General features: G+C 35.6%; 1 pseudogene; it reads left to right on the forward strand.

Annotated features, from left to right (window-relative positions):
• Positions 1-5203: 5203 nt before the first annotated feature.
• Positions 5204-20153, forward strand: LOC111551591 (annotated as a pseudogene).
• The last annotated feature ends 1618 nt before the right edge of the window (positions 20154-21771 follow it).

A 21771-nucleotide genomic window follows, 5' to 3' on the forward strand; every position in this document is an offset into this window, starting at 1 on the left:
AATAATAATAATAATAATAATAATAATAATAATAATAATAATAATAATAATAATAATGGTGTAGAAGGTGGAAAAGAGTGAGGAGGAGAAAAAGAAAAGTACTGATAGTACAAATACTAGAAAGGATGAAGAGATTATGAGAATTAATTGGAACCGTCATTTCCTGGTGAGAATGCAAAATGTTACAGCCAATCTAGAAACAGTTGAAATTTTTTATAATGTTCGACATACATTTACCATATAACTCAACAAACCCACTCTTGGGTATTTACCCAAGAGAAATGGCAGCTTACATTCATAAAAAAACCTGTATGGAATGCTTACAGTAACTCTATTCATACTCACACCAAACTACAAATAACCCACATGGCTTTCAATGGTAAACTAGATTGCATCTATATAATGGAATACTAAGGAACAGAATAAGAATAAGAATGAACTAGAGTATTGAGATATACAACAACTTAGGGACATTATGATGAATGAGAGTCAGTTTCAAAAGTTACATGCTGTATCCTTTCCATTATATAATTTTCTCAAAAAGACAATACTAGAGTGATGGAAAAAAGAACAGTAGTTTTTGAAAGTTATGAGTGGAAGACATAATACAACTAGTAAGGGATTAAAAGGAGTTTTTTAGAATGATGGTACTGTTTTGGTTTCTGATTTTCATGGGGCTACATGAATCTATAAGTGTGTTGAAATTCATCAAAGTCTTACTTTTTGATTTACAAAAAAAGTTTTATTGGAAGGCAATTTAAAACTAAAGTTTAAAAATAAATATTTTTAAAACAGCTGCATATAGAAGGTATAGGTAAAAGTAAATTTAAGTGATTTTCCAGTATTCTTTGACAGAGTAAATAGCATCTAGCAGAGAAAGAAAAACTTGAACGATTTTTGGTTAAATTTGAGATTTAAAAAATGGTAAATGAAGATAATACAATGAAATACAATGAAACGTTCAGAGTATTATTTTTAAGCACAGCCATTTTCCCTATCTTATGTGACCCCAGGTGTATATTTTCTGTTTAGATGGCTGTCAAAATAGGTGTTATATCCTCAAAATAGTCTACATTTAAAGGGACTATCTCTTTACTTTTTGATCAGAATTGATCAGTTTTTAGAGAATTTTATATTGTCATTAATCATTAGGGGAAAAGCTAAAACTAATTTTTTTCAAAGATGGTTCAAAATAAGACTATGGACTGATTAAAGAGGAATTAAGTTCTGCTCTTATTTCTAGGATTCTGAAATTCACAGCAGTTGCCCATAAATATTGAAGGCAGATTCTTGAATTCCTCAGGGGTTTAAATTCACAGCTTTATATTATTTCTGATTAACATGCTAATGAAGAGTGAACTAATTCAATAGTAATATGTTAACACTCAGAAAGCAAGCTGATAATATTCTGTAGATAAATTCAGATTTCGTTTAAGCTATTTCTTTTCTATCAGATTATTTTGGGTCATCAAATTCAGATAGAAGCTGTTTTATTTACGGCTTTTAAATTATAGTTTTTAAACAGAAATAATTAGAGTAAAGAAGATCTGCATAATAGTATTGGGGACTCAGTAACATAGCTATTGAATGAATAGTTTTTCTAATAAATGATAGAAAAAAAGACTTGTGGTTGGGTGTGGTGGGTCACACCTGGGTGGGCAGATTGCTTGAGCCTGGGAGTTCAAGACTGGCCTGGGCAACATAGTGAGGCCCCATTTCTACAAAATATATATAAAATCAGCTGGATACGGTGGTGCACACCTGTAGTACCAGCTACTCAGGAGGGTGAGGTGAGAGGATCACTTGGGCCCAGGAGGTGGAGGTTGCAGTGAGCTATGATTGTGCCACTGTACTGTAGCCTGGGTGACAGAGGGAGACCCTGTCTCAACAACAACAACTGAAGAAAAAATCTCCCTCAACACTGCCTCTCAAATTTCTTTGGATTTAACAGCTTTATTGAGATATTATATGTGTGTGTGTGTGTGTGTGAAAAAAAAAAAATATATATATATATATATATATACAATTTTCCTATTAAGATGTTAAGTATAAAATTCAATGGATTATAGCATATTTATAGATTTATGCCACCATCAGTACAATCTAATTTTAGAATACTTTCATCACTACAAAAGTAGTATCACACCCATTTGCAGTTACTCTCCATTCCCCACTCTGAACCCCACCTTTAGGCGATCATTAAATAATTTTCCATCTCTATAGATTGGTCTATTGCAGACATTTCATAAACATTGAATCATACCACATATAACCTATTATGACTGGTTATTTCACTTATTGTCATGTTTTTGAAGTGTATACGTGTTATAAAATGTATCAGTTCTTGTTTATGGCTGAGCAATATTCTAGATCTGAAAGTATGACATTTTGTTTATACATTTATTGGTTAATGGACATTTGGGCTGTCTTCACATTTTGTCTATTTAAAAAAATTTTTTTTTATTTATATTTTTTGAGACAGAGTCTCACTCTGTTACCCAGGTTGGATTGCAGTGGCATGATCTCAGCCCACTGCAACCTCCGACAACCAGGTTTAAGTGATTCCCCTGCCTCAGCCTCCCAAGTAGCTGGGATTATAGGTGTCTGCCACCACGCCTGGCTAATTTTTGTATTTTTAGTAGAGATGGAGTTTCATGATGTTGCCCAGGCTGGTCTCAAACTCCTGACCTTGTGATCCACTCGCCTCGGCCTCCCAAAGTGCTGGGATCACAGGTGTGAACCACCACGCCCAGCCACATTTTGTCTATTTTTAATAATGCTATGAAATTCACTTACACACTTTGTGTGAACCTATGTTTTCACTCTCTTGGGTAGATACCTAGGATTGAAATTTTCGAGTCTTATTGCAGCTCTGTTGAACAGTTTAGAAAAATGTCCAACTATTTCCCAATGTGGATATATCATTTTACATATCCACCAGAAAATTATAAAACTTAAAATTTTTCCATATCTTGCCAACACATTATTTTCTATTTATTATTGTAGCCATTTACTGGGTCTAAAGTGGTATCTCATTGTGGTTTTGATTTGCACTTTCTTGGTGACTAATCCTGTTGAAAATCATTTCATGTGTTTATTGGTTGTTTATGTATGGCAATCCTATGCCCATTTTAAAATTAGGTGATACATTTTTATATTTTGGGGGTGTAAGTGTTCTTTACATATTCCAGATTTAAATTGCTTATCACATAAATGAGTTTTATATATTTTCTCTCAGTCTGTGAATTGAGTGCTGACTTCCTCAATGCTGTGCACCATAGAACACAAAAGTTTTCATTTTTGGTAATCAAGAAACTACTTCAGATGCATGCAGAAAATGTACACTACTAGGGTCATGTAAATAACAGGTTATTGCTAGTTTGTATTATGTGTGTCTCTTTTTTAACATAAGTTATGCACTTAACTTAAAGTAGTGCACCCTCACACAATGTTGGATTGCTGCTGATAAGGAAATGGTAGTGATAACATTTTAGTCTTCCTTTCTGGCAGTTGTAGTTTGTGCTTATAAGGCTCTGAGTTTATCTTACCGTGATTCTTGAAATCAGGAGATGGCCACGAAACATATAAAAATACTGACAACTCTTTAAGGAACTCCAGTTCTGCCTTTCTGAGGTTCATGATAAGACTGCGCTTCCACATTCTTTCCAAGCTTTGCCCATGTAACGTCAGTAGAATGCCAACAGTATTTCAACAGTAGTTGTTGACAAGGATCGCCACTTCTCTTTTTTTCCATGGAGACAGGCAATGTTTCAGAGAGGGACTGCTCCAGCATCCTAGGTTGTAGAAAAAAGACAGCATAGAACAGAGAACCCTGGTTATTTTCAGAGGATGTGGTACATAAATACGAAATAACCCTTTGTTGTTTCAAAAAACTAAAATGCCATGGCTGTTTGTTTCTGCAGCATAACCTAGCTTCCTCAACATGGCAATCACAAAATTTACTAACTGTATGTGTCCTATGGTCATAGATCATCTATTTCTTAAAATTACATAGATATTTTATCTGTATCTTGCATGTAGTGTGGCCAGAATTGGTGGGTTCTTGGTCTCGGACCATCGCCGTGAGTGTTACAGCTCTTAAAAATGGTGTGACCGGAGTTTGTTCCTTCAGGTGTTCAGATGTGTTCAGTTTCTTCCTTCTGGTGGGTTTGTGGTCTCACTGGCTTCAGGAGTGAAACTACAGACTTTCACAGTGAATGTTATAGCTCATAAAGGCAGCGTAAACCCAAACACTGAGCAGCAGGAAGATTTATTGTAAAGAGGGAAAGGAAAAACCTTCCACCCTCTGTAACAGGACCACAGCCAGTTGCCACTAGCTAGTTCAGGCAGCTTGCTTTTATTTCCTTATCTGGCCCCACCCACATCCTGCTGATTGGTCCATTTTTCAGTGAGCTGATTGGTCCTTTTTACTGAGAGCTGATTGGTCCGTTTTGACAGGGTGCTGATTGGTGCGTTTACAATCCCTGAGCTAGATGCAGAGTGCTGATTGTTGCATTTACAATCCTCTAACTAGACATAAAAGTTCTCCAAGTCCCCACTAGATTAGCTAGACACAGAGAGCTAGACAGAAGAGTTCTCCAAGTCCCCACTAGGTTAGCTACTGATTGGTGTATTTACAAACCCTGAGCTAGATAGACACAGAGTGCTGATTGGTGTGTTTACAATACTTTAGCTAGACACAGTGCTAGACAGAAAAGTTCTCCAAGTCCTCACTAGGTTAGGTAGATACAGAGTACTGATGGGTGTATTTACAAACTTTGAGCTAGATGCAAAGTACTGATTGGTGTATTTACAAACCTTTAACTAGACACAGAGTGCTAGACAGAAAGGTTCTCCAAGTCCCCCCCTAGGTTAGCTAGATACAGAGTCCTAATTGGTGTATTTACAAACCTTGAGGTAGACACAGGGTGCTGATTGGTGTAGTTACAGTCCCTTAGAGAGACATAAAGGTTCTCCAAGTCCCCAATAGACTCAGGAGCTCAGCTGGCTTCACCCAGTGGATCCCGCACTGGGGCTGCAGGCAGAGCTGCCCGCCAGTCCTAGGCCCTGCGCCCACACTCCTCAGCCCTTGGGCAGTCGATGGGACCGGCCACCCCAGCACAGGGGGCGGTGCTCGTCTGGGAGGGGCCGCTCAGGAGCCCACGGCGGGGGGAGGGGAGAGGCGGAAAGGGGAGGCTCCAGCATGGCGTCCGGCCCTGCTGAGGCAGCTGCGCCTCAGGAGGAGCAAGAGGCAGCTGCGCCCGGCCCTGCCGAGGCCCGGCGAGAATTCGAGCGCAGCGCCCGCGGGGCGGCACTGCTGGGGGACCCTGCACACCCTCCGCAGCTGCTGGCCTGGGTGCTAAGCACCTCACTGCCCAGGGCTGTGGCGCCAGCCGGCCAGTCCCAGTGCAGGGCCTCGCGGAGCGCACGCCTATCCGGAAGTTGCGCAGGCCGGCGTTCCCGCCCCAGCCTCTCGCTCCACACCTGCCCGGAAGCAGAGGGAGCCGGCTCTGTCCTCGGCCAGTCGAGAGAGGGGCTTCTGCAGTGCAGCGGCGGGCTGAAGGGCTCCTCAAGCGCGGCCAGAGTGGGCGCCAAGCACTAGGAGGCGCGGAGAGCTAGAGAAGACTGCGAGGGCTGCCAGCATGCTGTCACCTCTCAGTAACATACTATATTGTTATATAGTAGCTTGGCAGTTACTAAAATTCATAATCCTTAGTTGGGATCTACAACCATTTCTGTCTGAATTCAAAGCTTCTACTCATCCCCCAAAATTCTGCTTTCTGGACCTGTAAGTACTTGTGAAAAATATTGGAATAGTCAGAATTGGAAATTTAAATAGTACTAAGTTTATTTTATCTTCCATTACCTCCTCAAATAATACTTCTATGCAAAATTTATAATTAATTTGAATCCACAGATTTACAAAATTGAATTTTACAGTCAATATGGTACAGTCATGACCCTCTATCCAGAAAACAAAGCCAAGAAAATGAAATAAAAATTTTTTCTTGTCTCTTTCTAGGAGAGAAAAATACGTTTATATTTATTAGAAAAGTCTTATTTGAGTTGTCCTTTGTAAAAAATATAGATTTATTTTTAAAATCTATATACATTGAATAAGAGATATAATACTCATAACCGACTATAACCTACCGTTTCGGGGACTTGACGTTATAAAAGTTTGTGCAGCTCTGGCTCCTTGCAGCAAAGGATATATATTTGAAAACAATTTCTACACAGAAACTATTTGACAGGATTTATCAAAGTAAATTTTACAAAAACAAAAACCAATCAAAAACCACATAAAGATCTTTCTTAAATGTGAATTTCATATTGGACTTCTGAATGTAGGCTTCATTTTTTTTTTTTTTTTTTGGCATTTCACCCTTTGTATTTGTAAAGCTGTCCTGTGGCTCCCTTATTTCCTGTTTATTTGCTTTCATCTTACTTCCCTAACTAGTGAGCGGACAAGCAACGTCACTGACACAGTTATGAGTGTATCCTCCAAAGAACATAGATCAGTAACTGGCATCACATTCATGATAAAGACAAGCTTTGGTATAATGCATTTTCAGTTTTGAATGGGAATTGATATATTGTGGAGAGAATATGGACTTAGGAAGAACTGGGTTTGAAAACTGACCCTGCCATGTATTAGATGTGTCACAGTAGGAAGAGTTGTGTAAGCCTGTTTCTTGATCTGTGAAGTGGGGATACTAGCATTTGGCATGATAGGCTGTTTTGAGAATTAAAACAAACGATGTTTTAAAGTAGCCCATTCAGTAATTGGGATTTTACATTTTACAAATGAAAGAACAAAGCTCAGAGAAGTAAAGGTCATGCAACCTGTTATTGCAAAGTCAGAAGACTTAATTTCTAATCTTCTTTATAAGATTATGTCTTGCTGTTCAATTCATATAACCCTGCAGCCTTTCCTCAAGGGAAAGTCAATCTCTTTTGCCCTGGAAATTCAAGTTTATGCATACTCTGACCTACAGAACCCTTATTTTCAGATGTCAGTTAGATAACACATTCTGTTACATGATTTAATTAATATCTGAGGTCCAAGAATTTGTAGTTCGAATTATGCTTCATTGTCATAAGGTGATCATATGATCCAAATATGGCCTATATGGTTTAAGACATGGAGCTTTCAAGAGTGAAAGATGATGAAACAAATACTAAACCAGTTAAAATACCTGGACAAGAGCAAAACCGAACTGTCCCAAGGAAGCTAGGACATGTAATTATCCTATTTACAGGATAATTATAATAAAATTGAAGTGGCAGCCTTAGAAATAGGCTAATTACCTCAACTTTAAGTAAGCCTAATAGTATCTAATTTGAGTGGAAAATGAGAAGAAGAGACATTAATGAGTTATTAACTAGTAGTTAAGATCATTATTATGGTACTTGTGAAACTTCCCAGCTAAAATATCTGAAAATATGGCCAACTATTGCAATACAAGAGCAATGTTTGTATCAACTGCTCAGAAACAAATGGGCAGGCTCTTTTCTCACATTGTACAAGTGAAGCCTGCAATATATTTTAAACATACGGAGGTATATTTTCTGACATCAGCGTCTGAGAAGAGTGCATGTGTGAGTTGGGGAGACCCCCTTGTTTTTAACAGATTAGCAAAAAATTCATCTTAGTCCCCTTCAGGTTTCCAAAGCTTACAATGGGTTTATAAAATGACTGCCTTGTCATTGTTTCTCTATAGTTAAAAGAAAAGCACACCTATGCTTGTTAATGTTTGGTTTTTACAGGGCATATGTGCTCATGTGCTCAATAGCATGCCCAGATTTGCATTGAGGATGAGTTTTCTGGGCCTCTTCTAGTAACATATGTAGTTATTATTGACTTTTTGATGGCCAAAAAACAAAACCAAAAATATTTTAAAAGTCAAATAGCTCAGATATAAATCTTAGAGATTAAAAAATCTCAAAACTTCTATATAATAAGATTCAGGATTAATAATCTAAAATAATTATCATCTCAAAATTACATTATCAAGCTTAATTAATTAACAGAGGCATATCCACCATTGGGCATCATATATAATTTTATGGATAATAAATGGATAGAGTATTTCTCTGTGTCACCTCCATGATGGGGACTATCTGAATTCTGCCTTATTCACTGTTGCCAAGACCTGAATCTTAAGAAATAGTGATACATTTGTTCAATGTGTAAACAATGAATAAATGAAAGTTTGGATTGGTTTTAGTGGCACATTCTTTCCCTTTCTTGCATATAGAACTTGGACAGGCAGCTGCTTAACAGTCAGGTGTTACATGTGGTTCACGTTTCTGACAGTCTAGTAAACAAGTTTTTATTCTCTTCTTATCAATGCATCCTGTGCCAGTGCAAACCTATTTCCTGGGTCCTTGGGCATAATGTACTACAGTTGACACTCATCAGTTAAGCAAAAATATTGATATTATATTTTGGGTAGAATGCCCAAATATTAGTATTATACATATGTTTAATATTATAAACTCAGTATTATAATCTCCACTTCACACATGATCATACTGTGACTCAGAAATATTCAGTGACTTGCTAAGGTCATATGTAAAGTTATAATATGCAGAAATTGTATTTATCTCATTCAAAGTTTCTGCTATTTTCACAACGTCACTTTGTTTTTTCTAGGAAAAAACAAGTCTTCGATTGCGGTGCTGGAAGCTTTGAAAAGGTAATGTTAAACTGAAGTAACTAAAACATCTAGAGATTGATGGATCTTGCCACCTGATCCTCACCTTGTTAATGAAAGCACAGAATTTGGAAGGTCTAGACAAGATTATTGGAAAAATACAATACACACATATCTAATTTTGGAAAGTAAACTTTATAGCCCCTTTGTAGTCAGGGATTGGCAATGTGTTTATAGCCTCAACAGCTACAATAATTTTAAGAATTATCAAGTTTTACCCTGCAGAAAAGTCAATTCAGTTTCAACAATGTTTCAGTGAAATTAAGTGGCAGATTATTTTTTAATTAATCAGAATTTTTTGTTAAATATTTCTGTTTTATAACATTGAATACATTTCTAAGGGAGCCACTATGTCACACACACACACACACACACACACACACACACACAGAGTAAGAAAAATAGAATGGTTCCACTTTGATATTCTTGGGCTCTAGTTCCTTGCTGAGCTTGGAAGTATTAACTTTTCAACATCTTAATGTTCTTATGGTTTCTGCAAAGATCTATATTCTTTATTTGTTAAGTGCCTAAGAACATTTGTTTATATAAAGGGAGTCTTAAAGGATTAGATATGAAATGTTTGCCTGGTTTAGAGAAACATGGATCTTTTCACATAAGTAGATATGCCACCAGCAAAAAACGTATGGAAAAATAAAATGTTCACTGTGTCCAGTATTTTTTTAAGTAACTCTAAATTTATTTATAGAATTTGACTTTCTAATAATTGTCAGTGTACCTGTTTTATGGCAAGCAAGGGCACCCAGAGGGAGAATTCATTTTAATCGAATTTAACATTTCAGGAATAACCATGTAAACACAACAGCCAGCTCGTTACATTGTAGACATTGGGTAGACAGATGATTACACTGCTAAGCTGTTTTACCTTGAAACTAACTCTGAGTGGTTGAAATGTTGATTTATTTCCTACAAACTACAGTTTTTTTCACTGTAGAATAATTCTTAAGAATCTAGAAACTTTGGAATAAAATCTGAATACTTTAAAAAATTATTTTTACATTATTGATTGACCTACACCATTTGTCCAACAATGGACTTTACAATAAAATTTCAAGTAAGACCTAAATATATCAGTGCAAATGAAAATAAAATGGTAGTAAAAAAGAGGGTAAAGACAATAAATACACATATTCACATACATACACGTGGGTTTATGAGATCAAAAAAGAAACCCAGTGTGTCATACTGTCAAGTATAGATTGATTTGATCAGGAACCTGAAAATGAAATCCCCCACATTCTTTTCTCCTTCAACTTCATTTTGACATAATTGGCACCAGACATCTATGTTATGGATATACTTACAATTCCTTAATTTAATTTTTTTTTGCCTGTTTGCACATATAGGTCCTGCTTCTATATCTTTCAGTTTGTCCTGAAACTTCACATCACCTACTTATAAATAACCAAAATTCCTCTATGATTTTCTGTTTCACATAGGGTAATAAATATAGGCATGTGTAAACAAGGTATGAGACATATGGAATTAAGAGCAGAAAAAAAGGACAATCTTTTCACTAAATGGTGTTGGAACCATTAGGTATAATATAAAACAAATAAAAATTGATTCCTACCTCATATCATTCCCCAAATCAATTTTAGGTAGAAAAAGCAAAATAATAAAATTCTTTTAAACAAGAACACAGAAAGCATGAATCATAAGGAAAAAGCAGACAGTCTTCAATGAATGAATGGATGAAGATAGTCAATTTTGAATGGATTGACTCTCCTGAAGGGCAAAACTTGATTACACTTAAATGTTAATTAATTTAGTTATGTGTTTCTAGTACCAAATATAAAGCTGAGGCTGTGACTTTTGTGTTATATGTTGTTGCTGTGGTTACATCTCCAATAAGCTTTCCTGAAAGGGCAAAGGGAAGAAACTTACTGAATGCCTGAGAGGGCAATTATATAAGAAAGTTGTCTGTTGTAAGTGAGGCCATAAGCAGGGTGCGGCAGCCAAATCACTAAACATGGGAAAAAAGGACCCAAATCTCAGTTACTACCTATGTTCTGCTCTGATACATTCTACTCTGCTTTCCCTCCAAGTGGTTAAACCCAACCGGAAGTTAAACAGCACGGGAGTTTTTGTATTGCATAGAAATCAGTTTCTCAAGACAAACAGCAGCATGATCAAAGGTAGAGAATGGATCTAGAACAATAGGGAGTGTAAAGTTCTGAGAATAGCCAAGACATTCATGAAGAAGATTGAGTAGGAAGAATTTGTTCTATCAAATATAAAGATTTCTCATAAGGCTACACTAATTAAGACAAAATGGCATTGGCACAAGTTAGACAACTAGGCCGATGAAACAGAATAAATAAAGGGACTAGAAACAGACCTATACCTAAGTAGATACATAACGATGTAGATGCCTTTGCAGAACATTAAAATAACAGTCAAAGGAGAGAAAGAGAGAGAAGAGAAAGGAAAAGAAAAAAGATACTGAGGCAACCAGGTATTGTATGGGGGAAATATAAGACTTAGACTGACCTCACACATTCACCAAATTTAATTTGAGGTGGATTGTAGAACTAGCTATAAAAGGCAAAACAATAAGAGTTTCTAAAATAGGATACAAAAAGTATGGATCATAACTTATGAGAATCTAGATATTACTTTTATATCAAATTTAAGAAATCCTGTCTATTCAAAAAGACCGTGAAGTTCAATGCATACGTCAGAAAGACTAAAAAGACAAATTTTATATACATAAGGTATAAAACGTCTCTATACATCAAGAAAAAAATGTAATGAAATATGGTCAATATACTTAAAAAGATACTTTACAAAAGTGGATATTGAAGTTCGCAAGTAATATGTGAAAAAAAGTACTTAACTGGGAGCAAGGACAATTCATCCATAGGAACAGAAGGGAATATAGATTTTATAGATCCAGGTTCATATTAGTGGCTATATGTATGGAAGAGGTATCATGGTTACCTTCGTATTGCTGTTATTTTCTCACTGAAATAAGGAATAAGGTCAATGATTGATAGTGAAGATACTCAGAGGAAGTTCTGGGGGACTGAAAAGAAAGCAAAAATTAATAATCATCTGAAAGGGTGGAAACTATAGTAGATCAGGACAATGGAGTCAGAATGAAGAGACGACTTGATGGTAGTTAGCATGAGCTTAAGATAAAATCATTTAGAATCACTGTGAGTTTTTCTTCAGATCCATTCACATGATCATGTGGAACACTAAGATTTGAGATATTTAACCAGAATTGAAATTCTGTGAATGGATGAAGACTAGACAGGAGCTAATGTTGTAGGAAATAGACTGTAATAGCTGACCGTAAGATTTAAACTATTAAGAAGAGAAGTGGGGGAAATAAGGTGGGGCAGGGGTGTGAAGAACAGTGAAACCACCAAGAATCTGCACAGTATTAGTTGGAGAAAGTCCCAGCCACCCGGGAGTTAGAATCTTAATAAACCTTGATATTTAAATAAATGTGGATTACTCACTGGCAGAGTCTCCTGTCAATTCAAAACCGAGTGTTTTTTTGTTTTGTTTCTGTTTTTTGTTTGTTTGTTTGTTTTAAGAAGGAGCTAGAGTGATTTAGATTCAGTGTAAATATTAAGAAGGGTACCTGCTTTTTCACTAGTCCAGCGGTAGAAGAAGTAAGAGAGAGAGAACAGTGAAGTTTTGCAGGAGCTAAAGGAGATGTCGTGTCTTCAAGAGAAGGAAGTTTGAAGGAGATCAAGAAGGTTAAGGAATATTTAAAGAAGTGAATGAAGAAATATAAATGTTGTTTCCACTCTCTGGAAAGAATGCTATCACAAAAGGCTAAGTGAGAGTGACTTAGGGAAGTTAACAGTGAGATGACAGATGGTGGTCAGATTCAGAATAGATTTTTAAGGCAAAGCCAAAAGGATTTTCTTACACATTGAAAGTGGCCTATGAATAAAAGAGAATAATCACAGATGATTCTGTATACTTGAGCCAGAGATCTGAATTATTACTGTCTTTGACTGAGATAGGGCAGGCTAGGGGAAGGACAGCATATAGAGAGAAATAGAATTTGAAATTTGAGTATATGAATTTTTAGGTTCCTATTAAAGGGCTGGTGAGATGAAAAATAGATGGACAAGGTCAGGAAAGCAGTTGATAGGATCAGCATATATCCAGAGTGTATTTTTACCTTACTTTTAATGTGAAATATACTTACCGAAAATTACATAAAATATATATGTAAATTTAAACAGACATCCATAAAGCAAACACCAATTTACATCTAGATAAAGAAATAGAACACTGCCAGAACCCTAGAATCTCCTCATCCAATATGCCTTTATCTAATCATAAACCCCTCCCTCAAATCCAACCGAGGAAATTACAATCCTGAAATAAAATGTGGTACTAAATTTTTTGTTTGCTTCATGTTTATTTCTATAAATGCATTCCTAACCAATACAAGTTAGTTTTGCTTGCTTTTGAAATGTGCTTAAATGGAATCACTATGTATACGCAATTTCAACTTGCTCCTTTTGCTCAACATTAGTTTGTGGGCCTTATCCATGCTGTTGTATATAGCTTTAGTTCATTATTTTCCTCTATGTACTCTTTCACAATTTATTTATTCAGTGTGGATAGACATTTGGCAGATGATATATATGACTTTTTGTGTTGATTTTACAAGCAGTGTTTCCAAAACGATTATCGTATGAGTATTTTGGTGGCCATATATTTCGTTATCTTGAGGCTTAAAAGTTGGAATTGCTGAGTCACAGCATTGCGGGACTTTTCCTTAGTTCAGCTAAAGACAGGGTCCTTGTCACAGGGCCACCAAAAAGTAAGCTAGCAGACGATTTGAAGGGTGATCTAGGGCAGGGTTTGATTGGGTGAAAAAGAAGAAAAGGGAAAACAGAGACTCTTAGCGAAGCAAGAGAGTGTGCTTCCTGCCCGTGGGCTTCGGCCTCAGATTGAATTCCAGGTTCCACCCAGGAAGAGAAGGGGCCAGGTTCCTCCCTGCTGAGAACAGAGCGAACTTCTGTGACCCACCCCAGTGTGCACTCTTCTCAATGCACAGGTCATTCGAAGGCTCTGCCTGGGAGCCCTTTCCACCTGGCTGTCTCGATAAGTCGAGATTATCTTCAAGATCACTAAGCAATCAAATTTCATTCTCTCTCTCTATATTTTTTTTTAGTAGCTTGCATTCCCAATAGTGTATGAGAATTTCCTTTGCTACGAAAATTTAATTATTACAAATTTGGTGTATCTTATTGTGGTTTTATTTTACTTCCTTTGGGGCAGATATTCTTTAAAGCTAATGAAGTTTGAGTGTCCAAGCTCAATGGAAATGCCTCATGCTGATGACCATCACTGTTATGTATGGATTAGATGATTGCTAGCAGTCTATGTGTAAGGAATGACTTCCAGGAATATTTTGTACTGATTTACCCCATACCACATCATGTAGATGCTGAGTTATCATGAGGACACTGAGTCAAAGGTTTTACCATGTGCATGTGCTAAACACATGTTTTAAAGTGTATAAAGAATAATTTCAGAAAAATAAGTTAACTGAAGATTAAAAACAGAAATAATAGAATGTTGAATATAAACAAAACAATAAAATAATGAATATGGGTGTTTAAATCACTATGTATATATTTTTCTGATATCAAAAGCACATTGTAACAGCAATTTTTGTTCAGATTATACGAAAAGTGATGACTCTTTAAGCGATAGCTTTGAGACCATCTTTAACAAGTACATTCAAATAAATAAAAGAGTTGAATTCTCAGTAGAAGTAGTAAGTCTTTTGGTTACTTGATTAAATAATTAAAAATATTGAATCATATAAACATTGAGAAAAAATAACTATCTTGCTAATTTGTCTTGGAATATTGACATTAGAAAATATTTTATAATATGCTACCCTGAGGGCATCAATGAGCAATTGGTAGAAGAAAATGTTCCTTAGCAAGCACATTTAAGTTGTCCTTAAGTCTTACAGCTGATATATCAAACAAACTTAATAGAGATCTCTCAATTAGGACATAATATTATCAATGACAATTATGAAACTGAAAGAACCAGTTTCAAACTATCAACTAAAAGGGTTATCAATAATGCCACAGAAAACATAGAGTCATCTCTGTAACCTACAGAAAAATATTTCAAAATCCATGTCATATGAGGAGTCTATCAAAAGCAGGTAGCCAAAACATGTACAAAAAATAGTATACAATTTGTGTGTCAGGCAGTTAGTTCACACACACACACACACACACACACACACATTGTATTGGTACAAGACTGGATAATTTATAAAGGAAAGAGGTTTAATTGACTCACAGTTCCACATGGGTGGGTAGGCCTCAGGAAATTGACAAGCATGGCAGAAGGGAAAGGTACTTCTTAGATGGCAGCAGGTGAGAGAGTGAGCAAGAGCAGGGAAAACTGCCTTATAAAACCCTCAGCTCTCGAGAACTCACTCACTGTCATGAGAATAGCATGGGGGAAACCGCTCCCATGATCCAGTCACCCCTGACCAGGTCCTTCCTTCAACAAATTCAAATTGAGATTTGAGCGGGGACAAAAATCCTAAATATATCGTACATTTTTTTTTCTGGATTTGAATATAATTTATGACATTTATCATCTTTTTGAAATTGTGCCTAATTTCTTATGCAGAAGTTTATTTTCTACAGATTCTCTAAAATAAAATTCAGTCTCCTAGAATTCTAACCATGTTCCTTTCTACATAATTCCTCATTTACTGTGTTTGGCCTCCTTTCTATACAGCCTTTGGCCATTTTTACCTCTTTCTTGCTTTTGAAAGGCTGTACGTGTCCCTTCCCCACTTTCTCTATTAAAATATCTGTCTTATTCTTATTGATTTCTTTGTATTCTTTATATAATGAATTCTAGTCTGTCATTATATCAATATATACCCATACATATATATTTATATACTTATGTGGAATATTGTGAATTGACTACTTTTTACTCTGTTAGGATGTTCTTTGATTAATAGAACTTTTTAGTTTTGATGTGGCTGAATTTATTATAACTTGTGATAACTTACTGCTTTTATTTTTCTTTAAAGAAGTTGTTCCCTGTGTAATAGTGATGAAGATATTCTCCTATATTCTCTTTTTATTTTATAGCTTTTCTTTCACCTTACCTGTACAGTCTACCTGGACTTGAGTTTTGTGTATTGATATGAACTTCAGATCCTATTTAACAGACAAATAAGCATAGACAAATATCTCATCAATATTAATAGAAAAGCTTCTCTATCCTTTTCTTAGTAACTGCCAGTGCCATATATCTCATTGACAAAGTTCTCATTAAGTATGTGGTTCCCTGTAAGCTCCTTTCTTGTGCCATTAGTATTTTTTTAAATATCTGAACCAATGGCAAATCATCTCAAATGCTATAGTTTTAACACAATTCTTGTAATCTAGGATAGCACATAGCCTGTTTACGTCTTCAGATGTGTCTGGGTTGTGTCCCTTTGCACTATGACATAAACCTAACTTGACAAGTTATTGTAATTACACTGAATCTATAAATAAATTTTAGGAGAGCTGACAATCACCATATTGAGTCCTGTAATCTATGAATTTGTAAATCTTTTTTCGTTTTTGTTTGTTTGTTTTATGGAGATGGAGTCTCACTCTGTAGCCCAGGCTGGAGTGCAGTGGCACGATCTCGGCTCACTGCAAGCTCTACCTCCTGCGTTCAAGTGATTCTCCTGCCTCAGCCTCCCGAGTAGCTGCGATCACAGGTGCCCACCACCACGCCCAGCTAATTTTTTTTGTACTTTTAGTAGAGGCAGCGTTTCACCATGTTAGCTAGGATGGTCTCAATCCCCTGACCTTGTGATCCACCTGCCTCGGCCTCCCAAAGTGCTGGGATTACAGGCGTGAGCCACCGCACCTGGCCAGGAAATGGACAAATTTCATACAACCCTCCTTTCTTGAATCAGGAAGAAACAAAAATCCTAAACACGGCATAACAAGCAAGAAGATTGAATCAGTAATTTTTTTTAAAAAAACTGCCAACACAAAAAGCCCAGGGCCAGGTGGATTTACTACCAAATTCTACCAGAAATTGAAAGAATAATTGATATCAACCCTACTGAAACTATTCTCAAGGATTGAGAAGGAGAGAATTCTCCCTAACTCATTTTGTGGAGTCAGTATCATCCTGATACCAAAACCAAGAAAGGGCATAACAAAAAAGTCAACTTCGGGCAATACCCCCGATGAATGTTAAGTTTTAATCATAGATTTAGCCTTTTCTTGAATCATTCTTTCTGTATGTTTAGTATGTCTTCTATTTGGGATTGCATTCCTTCTTCTGAAAGTGCTTTCATGAAGTTTTCTTTTAATAAAGTTATTCTGTTATCAAATTCTTCAGTTTTGTTGGCTAGAAATTGTCTTTAACTTGTTTCTCAAAAGACTCTTTTCCCTGGGTATAAAATTCTACACTGGAAGTACTCGTAAGATAATAAAAATATTTTTCTGTTATTTTCCAGCTTCTATTAATATTGCTATTCTATCATTACATTAAAGTGAATGTGTCTTTTTATCTGCGGCTCCTATTAAGATTTTCTTTGTCATTATTGTTCTGCTGTCTCCCCTGTTAAATGCACCTCATTTTCATCATGTATTTTCAGTATTGCTTCCGACCCAGTCTCTGTCTCTTCCAATCATTTAATGACTTTCTCCAAGTTTTTTCTCCCATCTTTCCATTGTCTTTTCTGAATTCTGGAAGATTGTTTTGATTTATCGTCACAGATTCTTTCTTAAGTGTTCTTTATCTACTAATAAACCCATACATTATGTTTTTAATATTGGCTATTGCATTTTTTAGAGCACATATTTGATTTTTTTTCAAATTTATTTGGTAACATAGTTTCCTAGTCCTTGGAGAAATATAGTCAAGCTAATTTCTTAAACTAAATTTACATCCTGTGGATTTTTTGTAATTTTTGTTGTTGCTTATTTGTTTTCTGTCCTTTAGTTTTAGACATATGATCAGGTTTTAGCTATAGCACCTCAGGATGGCTGTGCAATTCTGGGCCACAGTATTTATTCTTCCTGTTTCTTGTGATGTGGTGGATGGACATTTTAGGTCTGGTTTATCTTTACCGTACATTACAGTTCCTTTGTGCCTTCAGCCTAATGTGAGAAGGATGTTCTACTGACCAAGAGTGTTTGACTTGTGATTCCTGCTAGCTTTGTGGCCATGAAAAACAAAATTTCCGTATGTTCAGGGAAATTATTTTGAGTATGTAAAAAGGATATTTAACGATTATAGAAAAGTTCTCTCTAAAGAAATTGTAAAATGTTGTTTGAAATTTCTGACTATGTAATGAAAATATTTACTGGTTATATAAGTTCCCCTTTCAACATTTCTGTTAAATTTAAAATTACCTGTGATTTTTTTTGTGGGGGGCTGGCTGTTGTGGTACACCTTTATCATAATGCTAATATGTAATTTTCTAATTAAGGTTCTATATATTCTACAAGTTTTTTTTTATTTTCTTTTTTTTATTATTATACTTTAAGTTCTAGGGTACATGTGCATAACGTGCAGGTTTGTTACATATGTATACATGTGCCATGTTGGTGTGCTGCACCCATCAACTCATCAGCACCCATCAATTCATCATTTATATCAGGTATAACTCCCCAGTGCAATCCCTCCCCCCTCCCCCCTCCCCATGATAGGCCCCAGTGTGTGATGTTCCCCTTCCCGAGTCCAAGTGAGCTCATTGTTCAGTTCCCACCTATGAGTGAGAACATGCGGTGTTTGGTTTTCTCTTCTTACTTGGATTGCTAAAGCTTTCCAAATAGTTTGGAGTTTACCCATTAATACTCCACCAATTAAATATACACTAATAATCCAAATAATATATTATTATGCCCATATAAGAAAGAATAAGTAAGATCTGAAAGTTTCAATTTGAAATTACCTTTTGATATTAAGATGCAAATATAATAAATTCTGTCATAGTATTACTTATAAAGCAGTTTCTAGTTGTAAGTCATGTCAGGTTATTTGTACAAAACCTTTTAGTGAAAAACAATAAAAATATAGTTTAAAATATTTTACTTAAAATATTAAACCATTAAAGATAATCTAAATAATCTGCCCAGAGTCCAGTGAAAAGCTAGAATGTAGACAGAGAGTATTCTGAGTAGACACGTTGACTTGCTTATATATTTATTGATATGATATATAAGAAATCAAGGAGACCCAGGCAACTCTTTTGAATGGAATTGGGCTGATTCATCTCTGGTTTGTGGAGTAAGAGCCAGGTTAAGTCTGAGCCGCTGCAGCTGCTGCCTCTGTCTTTGCTTTACTGCAGAGGCAAGACAAAGGTCTGCACTGTGGCCTTGCGCCCCTGTTGGCCTTCCGGAGAGTCACATCACACAGGAAAATTATACCTGCCAGAAATAGCAAGAACTTTCGTTAAGAAGAAATTTGTCAAACAAGAAATTGAAGCTGAATGCCTTAAGAATTGTAGTTACTGACCAGAAATATAGACAGACTTCTTAGACTTGGAGAAGATATGCCTAGACTGGGTCGTGGCCACCTACAGATGCTCCTGTAGAGGAAACAGCAGAACAAGTCTATATTTCTTCCCTGGCACTGTTAAAAATGTTAAAGCAAGGTGATGCTGGATTTCCAATGGAAGTTATGGGTCTGAAGCTTGGAAAATTTGTTGATTATTATACCATCAGAGTGATTGACATGTTTGCTGTGCCACAGATGTCAGTGTGGAGGCATTTGATCTAATGTTCCAAGCTGAAATGGTGCATGTATTGAATCAGACAGGAAAGCTTGAGATGGTTACTGGTTGGCATCACAGTCACCTGGCTTGGTTGCTGGGGTTTGTAGGGTGGATATCAGTACTTAGCAGAGTTTTGAAGCCTTATCAGGGGGAGCTTTAACAAGTGGTTGTGGATTCCATTCAGAGTGTAAAAGGGAAGGTTGTTAGTGATGCCTTCAGGTTGATCAATGCTAATATGATGGTACGTGAACCAAGACTAACAACTTCAAATATGAGTCACTTAAACAAGCCATCTATCCAGGCATTAATTAATGGATGAAACAGACATTATTACTCTATTACTATTAACTATCTGAAAAATAAACTAGAATAGAAGATGTTGCTAAATTTGCATAAGGAGTTGAATGGAAGATTTGACACTTCAGGATTACATGAACATTGTAAATACAATGATTTAGTATTTAAATAGATGCTGGAATTAGCCAAGAATTACAAAAAGGCTGTAGATGAAGAAGATGAGATGACACCTAAACAGCCGGCAATAAAGAGTGTTGGCTATCAGAACACTAATGTCACTTGGAGGAACAAGTGGATTTAGTCATGACTTCAAATATTGTTTAGCAGCTATGTTGAATACTGTTGTGTTTAAGTGAAGCAACAAAAAATTTATTAGTGATGCTTTCAGTATACATTTCTCTGTTGTTCCTAATGCTCAAAATTAAGGGACCTCTGAAGACGTATTTGGTTAAATTTAAGACATTTGGCATCATTTGTAGCACTGTAATCTTCACTCTCAGCTATGCAATTATTTTTGTTTCTTTAGTCAGGGTCTTTGCAGATTCTGAAGTTATATAATAATTCATAAAAGTGGACACAGTTTGTTAATATCCTATTTAATATTCGAAAAAAGCAGTATTTCAAGGCTATTTTGATTGTTGCTTACTAAATAAAATACATTTACAATTTGAAAAATAAAAGTCAGTTGGTAGTAGATGTGTGGATTTATTTCTGGGCTCTCTATTTTGTTCTGTTGATCTGTGAGTCTGTTTCTATGTCGATACCATGCTGTTTGATTACCATAGCTTTGTAGTATATTTAGAAATCAGGTAGTGCAGTGCTCCTAGCTTTGTTTTTGTATGTTTGTCTTTCAAAAAAGAAACATAAGATTATTTTGATTATTCAGGGTCTTCTTAAATTCCATATGCATTTTAAGATTTTGCAAATATATTTCTGTGAGGAATGTCTTTAGTAGTTGATAGACAGTGTATTGAACATATAAATCACTTTGGCTGGTATGGACATTTTAATAATATTAATACTTCTAATTCATAAACAAGGAATTTTTTACTATGTGTTTCCTCTTCAGTTTCTTTCATCAATATTCTATAGTTTTCATGTAGAGGTCTTTCACTTCCTTCATTAAATTTATTTCTAGGTGTCTTTTTTCTTTTGTAACTATTGGATTTTTTTTTCATTTTTTTATAGATTGATCACTGTTTATAAAAATTCTACTGATTTTGCATATTGATTTGTATCCTGCAATTTTGTTGAATAAGTTTGTTAGCTAAGAAATTTTTGTAGTCTTTAGGTGTTTCTAAATATAAGATTATATCACGTGCAAAAAAAAAAAAAAAAAAAAACAACAACAGAGAGAGAGAATAATTTGACTTGTTCCTTTCCAGTTTGAATGCCCTTTATTTCTTGCTCTGGCCTAATTTTTCTGTCTATGACTTCTGGTATTGTGTTGAATAGAGCTGATGAAAGTGGGCATCCTTGTCTTGTTTCAGACCTTAGAGGAAAGGTTTACAACTTTTTACCATTTCATATAACGTTACTTGAGGGTTTCTCATATATGATCTTTATTGTGTTGAGGTACATAGTTTCTATACCTAATTTGTTGAGAGTTTTTGTTATGAAGGAATGTTAAACTTTGAAAAGTGCTTTCTCTGCTTCTATTGACATGACCATAAGTTTTTATCCTTCATTCTGTTAATGTGATGTATCACATTTATTAATTTGCATATGTTAAGCCGACCTTACATTTCTGGAATAAATCTCACTTGATAATAAGCGAATGATCTTTTTAATGTGTTGTTGAATTCATTTTACTCGTATTTATTTTGAGAATTTTTGCATTTATGTTTTCTTTTCTTCTTGTATCCTTGTCTAATTTTGATAGCAGGGTGATATTGTACTTAGTGATTTCTTCAGATTTGCATTTTCTATTTTTTCATAAGTCCATCATATTAGGTTGTATGTGTCCAGAAATTT

Source organism: Piliocolobus tephrosceles, chromosome 11 (genome assembly GCF_002776525.5).
Source record: "Piliocolobus tephrosceles isolate RC106 chromosome 11, ASM277652v3, whole genome shotgun sequence".
Taxonomy (NCBI): domain Eukaryota; kingdom Metazoa; phylum Chordata; class Mammalia; order Primates; family Cercopithecidae; genus Piliocolobus; species Piliocolobus tephrosceles.